This window comes from Limulus polyphemus, unplaced genomic scaffold (genome assembly GCF_000517525.1).
Source record: "Limulus polyphemus unplaced genomic scaffold, Limulus_polyphemus-2.1.2 Scaffold4253, whole genome shotgun sequence".
NCBI classification, from domain to species: Eukaryota; Metazoa; Arthropoda; class Merostomata; order Xiphosura; family Limulidae; genus Limulus; species Limulus polyphemus.
The window spans coordinates 28,497-36,032 of NW_013669863.1; the positions used below are offsets into that span (position 1 = coordinate 28,497).

Below are 7,536 nucleotides of genomic sequence, written 5' to 3' on the forward strand. Positions count from 1 at the left end.
CTCGCTTACGTGAAATACTACAGTCTATCTATAATTAATTCTACGAGAGGTTATTGAAGATATTCTGAGATCTAGATGGCCCTTTCCTTATCATACATAGGTCGTTATGAACATAGAGGCAAAGAACGTCGTCTTTTTTGAACTAACAAGTTTCTCTGCTGATCACAAAAACTCCAAGACTCCTGCAACATGTTAATTTAACGTCATTAATTATACGAGAGGTTATTGAAGATATTCTGAGATCTAGATGGCCCTTTCCTTATCATACATAGGTCGTTATGAACTTAGAGGCAAAGAACGTCGTCTTTTTTGAACTAACAAGTTTCTCTGCTGATCACAAAAACTCCAAGACTCCTGCAATATGTTAATTTAACGTATTTTGATAATATGAGCTTTGAAAAGTACGGGTGTTTCTCAGAAATTGCTTGTGTGCTTAGTATCCCTCTCAGAACATAAACTCCCACCCGAAGCACAGGACCCATAATTGGGCTTCTAACGTTTCGTGAAATGAATTTCATCGTTTCCCAATGTTTGCCACCAACGTTTCAGTGTAGAAAGTGTTAGAAGGGGATTTAGTGTTAGATTACCTTCGTTTCGTCTACCCTACTTATGTCTATAAAGATCAACCTGTATACAGATGACTTTTCTCTTCGTGAATTTTATTCTAATATGGTTTCAGATAATCCTTACAAGAAACTTCTGACAACTTTTGTGTCCAAATGAATCGTCTTTTAATTTTATACGATCGAATTTTCGATCACCATTAAATTATATTGTGTACTGTAACAATGTAACGTGTCACGTTTTCAATTTGCTGTAGCTAATAATAGAATTCATGTAATTCAAGACAAGGTGTTATCTTGCACCAATTTCGACACTTTTAATCCCTGTATCTATCTCCAGTTTTATTCTCCCTGGTAAAGGAAATCCTTAGAGAGTGTCAGTATACTATTACTTAACATTTATAAACTGACCATTTCGCCTCTGTGTCGTTTAAGATTCTGTACATTTTACAAATATCAAATACCAAAAGAGGGTTTAATGTCTCCAAAATTATATTAAGTAATTAATGATTATTTTCAAAAGACAACCCGTAGCTCCTACCAACAAGTCAAATATTGCTAAAATGTCAATTTCAGAAAGCAACGAGGAAAAGATAGATAATATGGTGATTAAGTTTGATGGAAATGTATAATCACTCTTATGAAAATAACAAAAAAAATGATACAACTTAATGGTAATATTTACTATTAGTTTTAAATCATTAACTAGATGTGTTGCAGTCATTTGTACCAACTCTTAATTAATACTGCTATATTAACTGATTAGTGCATATAAAAGTGGACTTTTATCGAGAACGCTGTTTCTGGCGTTTGTACAGCATACTTCTGTTCTAAACTTCTCTTCGTATGTATAATCAACTTTGAGTTTCATTCTGAAATATTAGTTATTTTCGATAATCTTACTTTAAAATTAATTTAGATTAATTAATTAATTTTCTAGGGCTTTATTTACGACACAATGAATGAGTTTGCTAATACCAAACATTTCATTCAGTTAATTTGTTTTGGTCATTAAGAAGAATCATACAGACTAAAAGTTTTGAAGTGATGACAGTTAAAGACATGCCACCTAAACAGTCTTTCCACTCTGCTTGTCTCATACATAAAAGGAATTCCTTCGTAGGATACTTGAATTGGATGCAATAAATTTCACTAAATCATCAAACTTTCAAACAGGTAAGATTGTTTTACAACTCAAGCTTCAGCCATAGAACTAGAAAAAATATACGTAATCAAAAGAAACAGAAAATAACTTAAGAAATAAAATCAGTAAAGTGATAGTTTAAAGATGAACAACGTGCAAACAAAGCTCCAGGAAATAGTATTTTTTTTTATCATAGTGTCCAGTCTTCGTGAAAGAGTTCAATTTAATCCCACAAGTTGAAATATTAAAACACCAAACTTAATAACGCCATGGCTTTCTATGTTTGTCAAGAATATAAACTTCCAAAAAAACCGAAACTAATAATCAGGCCGTTGTGGCTTATTTTCATAAAGTATGAATATTAAAATTATTCCTAATGATGTGATAATTGGGAACGCAGTCGAAATGCAGTGTATAATGATCATGATATCCATGTATTACGACAATATATATATTGCACAAAATAATTAAAGGAAAAAATTGGATTTTTCTCTTACATTCCAGCTAAATAACGTTAATGGCTTTCTTAAGTTACTTTTTATGCAAAATAGGTATCAGATAATAGGTCATGCGATCTAATATGCAAATGTATACTATTGTAATCCACAGTCAGAAATTATACTAAAGACCCTGAAGCACAATAAATTATCAGAAAGGATATGTTGTCAAGGCCTATGATAACCTCTTATACAAATGTAAGAGACATGCTTAAAATGAGTTAATCAATGAGTTGCTGGAGTAATATGGCCCACTCCTCCACCATAGCGGCTTCCAATTATCAAGACGTCCTTCCAGAGCATCTCGTACAATTTCAATCAAATTCAGATTAGATGAGCGTGTTGGGTAATTCATTTGTTTGATACTTTCCGCTTTCGGGAAGTTGTTAATCAGCTAAGCCAGGTGGAGCTATCATCCTTTCGATGAAATCTCTGACTAACTGCTTCTGTGTATAGCAACACCAATGGTTGTAAGAATGCATCTCTATATCATATGGTGTCGTGTCGGTGTGACTATCATTATTGATCCCTGCTCTGATTTAGTATTCTCTTCTTCCAAGAAGTTGTTATTCAACTGAGCATGGGGGGGGGCACAAATTTTCATTACTGGAAGAAAGTTCTTACCAACAGCTTCTGCATGGAGTAAAACTAAAGGATATAAAACTACGTATTTATACCGTATGACATTCATAACACATAAAGGTCATTGGGATCCACTAATACCAATCCCTGCACATATTAGTATGCTACTACAATCATATGAGGTGCACACACACACACACACACACACACTTATGATATATGACAATGTGCCTTTTCAGTATCACAGGTCTATATTAATTATATAAACTGCACGATTGCATGCATTTCTAAATTTAAATAAGATACATTATGAAAGTATATTTAAGGAACATGAATGTTAATTATACATTTTCCGATTTCGTAAAATTTACATTTCAACGTTAACAAAATCCGTTAAATTATTATATTGTTATAAAACTGTTGTCCTGATACTGAGAATCCCTGTTCTCGCCGACTTATTGATTTCTACCTCATAAAGTTTGTTACGTATTAGGATTTTAAATAATCTGAAACCGAGCTAAATGATACTTTAAATATAGTAGTTAAATTGTCCTTTGTACAGTAAAGTAAAAGCCAATATATAGTCAGTCTTGCCAACGAGATTGATACACATGGTTTTCTTTTTTAACAGAAATACGTTTGAATATACACACAACAATACAATTTACAATAACAGTTATTACAAATAGATATTACAAACAGTTATTTATAAACACATGTTTCACAAACTTACAAGCAATATAAAGTCTTCTTTCTAGTCTAGAACTTCTTCGATATCTTATTGAAGGTTCATGATGAGGGAGTTGATTATGAGTTGACGTAGGTATACTTCACTTAACAGGGAGCTAGCTAGCTTTGTCCTTCGTTATTTACCAGGCTGATCACACGCCAATTTTTCCACCGGTTACGTTAGATAATGTTTTCATAAAAATACTAATGTCTTATGAGAATCCACTGAAGTTAAATAATTTGTAATGTTCGAAATTTGTAAAGGTTCCTGGTCAAATATCTGAAGTTTTCCGATTGATAAGCGTTATAACAATCACAGTTATAGCTTCCGAAGTTTACAGCACACTGACTATAGCAAACTAATAATAGATACCCCTTTTTGGCGCGTCGCGTTGGTTATATTTATAGGCGTGTGGAAGCTTTCTCTGATTTTCAGCTTTATGTAACAAGACTGGCATTAACACTAGCGTTTGCGTACATATATACATACATACGAGAATCTTCTACAACTTTGGAGAATAGGCGAGAGTTTCGCAATACATATTTAACAGCATAAGCTATGTATGTTTCTAAATATAGATTTAATCTAAACAGCGTCGATATTAAAATAAATATATGATAACAAATTCGTTACAAGTTGTCCAAATGTTTTCTCTAGAACTCTCGCATGTTTCACTGTCAAAACTAAGATTGATAACAAGCTGTCAACTCATGAATGTAGCAGGTCCTCCACGAAACACATTTTCTTTATTGGACTATCTGCTGTGTTCACCGCGGGGAATCTAATTCTTGATTTTGACGTTGTCAGTCCGTAGACTTACCACTGTTCCAACGGAAGACACCACGGTACACAAATGACTTTAGGTATCCCCAAAGCCAAAAGTTGAGTTGACCATCTGACAATATGAAGTCATGTTGGATACTGGACAATTTAATATTAGTTCAGTTTTCTGTCGCATGATTTCAATAATACATGGCATCAACCACACGAATTGTGGTTTCACTGAACAGACATAGCGCCATCTGATAATTATTTTCGATAACCATGGATTCGTTTTTCACATGATCCCATTGGTATATCTACCAAGTAGTATATCTCGTTGACAAATAGTGTTAATTCTATTGATGTTCAAATACTCCAAGAAACTTGATAAGAGCCCTGTAAAGGTGAAAGTATTATATAACTAGTTGCTTTCTTAAACATTTGAATTTAATAAGTTTAGTTTACTCTCATCCAGTTTTAAATAATTTGATGCCAGATGTTTATTGACAACAGAAACTCAAGCTGTATAGTGTTAAGTCTGAGCATAATGTCCTTGCAGAAGTTAACTTTTAAAACATCTTTCAAAAAACAGATCGTTATATTATTTTTCACTGGAAAGAATGATATGAAAATTGAAAAATGACTGAAATAACACTTCACATCCAGACTGCGAGTAGTTGAGACCGAATTCGGGTTACAGAGAAGTGCTACAATTTCCGATATTTAAGTTAGAACCAAAACAAATATACTCCGACAAAGGGTTTTATCTGTTAAGCTAAATAAAAGCACACTTTTCGAAAAGGAACTCACAACTCAATAGTTATCTTCGACGAAGCTGTGGAGTTTAGAGGATTGGTCGAACTGTGTTCCTCTTGCAAAATATAAAAGTGTTGATTTCAGACAGTTACCGCACTTAGCCACCTTACAGCAGCAAGTAAGATTTTTTGAGCCTTTATTGTCTATATCTGTCTACCGCTTTCCTGAAAACCGAGGAGAAAACAGCTTTAGAAAGCTGAACAGTCAGATCTTGTGTTGCGCAACATTGGCGGTCTAAATAGTGTTTTGAGCGGGATTTTTGACGACGTATGAGTTTTATTTCATCGTAGCTCGGAAACTAGTGCGAATGCGGTCCAACTTAGACAATTAAAAGTCTCCCAGACACATAGACTGACTTTCAAATAAATGATAAAACTAAATTTATTGGAGCGTCGTTGTCTGAAGTAAAATATCCTTAAAGTTTGAAAGAAACAGATTTACGTATTTTCAATGTAGTTATTTTTCTAACATTTATGAGAAAATAAAAAGAGAAAATTGATATTAGTTTGTGATCAAAGCAAGTTACCTACTTAGATCAAAACTGAAACTTAACCTCGTGATAAGTATAGCTAATTAGATATACATCTCCAAGGTTCTTACTTACATAGACTAGAATGCAATGTTTCATAACTTTGGTACCCTCTCTGTTACCGATATGTTTGAAAAGCTTATTCATCAAAAAGTACTTGAAATTATAATATGCTATTTTGCCTCTTAAAAAAAAGGGAACCAACAGGTAAACTTCTCTGAATACAGTGTACTTTTCCTTGTTCGCTTATCAGCTCATTGAATATTAAACGGAATATTACCTCCTTTCTCTTCAAACCAATAACAGCCCCCAAGGTGTCGTCGGAAGATCACTTTTTTTTTCCTGTCCTCTCCAGACACGTGTTATCTTTTTAAATCCATTATCACTACATTGCTTTCGGGTTGAGTAAGTTGCCTAGGGTAAGTTGATGCTAAACTTTATATAGTAACTGACTGATTATTATTCAAAATTAAATAAAACCCTGGCCTGCAAATTTGCATTTAACAGTTTCGCTTCATTCTGAACGCATTGGTAATGAAATTTTTGAGATAGATAAATAGGCAGGTTTTTGTTTCATTGAAACGATCAATTTCTTCTGATTGAAAGACGGCTAGCTAGTTAGATGTAACTAACGAGAAGGATTCCATTATGCTTGTTCAGAAACCAACACCATAAAGAATACAAAAGGTTGGTAATTCTACTAACAAGTTCCAATGGTAATTACTGAATTAGTCTTTGAGAGTGTAACAGTTAATGCTTACTTACGTAGGTACAAAGCATATGTATTCAGTAAAATGTATCATTATGTAATGTTGAATATTTATCTAATTACAAGAATATTTGAAGGTTAGCATCAATCCATAAGTAAGCGAAATCCACCGATGCATTGTATAGTGTAAATGGAGAATGTAATTGTATAATACGATACGCAACGCTTGTTTTCTCTTGCCCAACAAATTCGTGTGTTACCATATGACACTTTTAATTACAAGAAAATTTGAAGGTTAGCATCAATCCATAAGTAAGCGAAATCCACCGATGCGTTGTTTAGTGTAAATGGAGAATGTAATTGTATAATACGATACGCAACGCTTGTTTTCTCTTGCTCAACAAATTCGTGTGTTACCATATGACACTTTTCGATATGTTCTGATGAGCACTTGTTTGTTTGAAAACAAATAGGTGTCAAAAACCTACTTAAACTATAAAGATATATATATCGATTCTTTAAATATCGCCATAAATGTAAACATAATATGCGCATATCCTACACGTATTGTACAAAAAGTTACGTGTTGAAAGGTAAAACTTACAATGTTTTAAACGTGTATTTAAGGCAGGAAATAATTAAACTGTTGATAATACTATTGATTTGGTATAAGAACTGTTAGAGACTAAAACATAAAACTGTTGATTCGGTAAAAGAATTGTTAGAAACTAAAACATAATACTGTTGATTTGGTAAACGTACTGTTAAAAACCAAAACATAATACTGTTGATTTGGTAAACGTACTGTTAAAAACCAAAACATAATACTGTTGATTTGGTAAAAGTACTGTTAGAGATTAAAACATAATACTGTTGATTCGGTAAAAGTAATGTTAGAAACTAAAACATAATACTGTTGATTTGATAAAAGTACTGTTAAAAACTAAAACCTAAAACTGTTAAATTTGATAAAAGTACTGTTAGAGATTAAAACATAATACTGTTGATTCGGTAAAAGAACTGTTAGAGACTAAAACATAATACTGTTGATTTGATAAAAGTACTGTTAAAAACTAAAACCTAAAACTGTTAATTTGATAAAAGTACTGTTAGAGATTAAAACCTAAAACTGTTGATTTGATAAAAGTACTGTTAGAGACTAAAACCTAAAACTGTTGATTTGATAAAAGTACTGTTAGAGACT

General features: G+C 32.7%; 1 long non-coding RNA gene across 1 annotated transcript in view; it reads right to left on the reverse strand.

Moving 5' to 3' along the window:
- Positions 1–1,522: 1,522 nt before the first annotated feature.
- The window catches only part of LOC111088690, a 17,311-nt gene continuing 11,297 nt past the window's right edge, over positions 1,523–7,536 (reverse strand). Inside the window, exon 3 of the long non-coding RNA XR_002613138.1 lies at positions 1,523–1,534. This is a non-coding gene — a long non-coding RNA (uncharacterized LOC111088690). The remainder of the gene's footprint in view (positions 1,535–7,536) is intronic.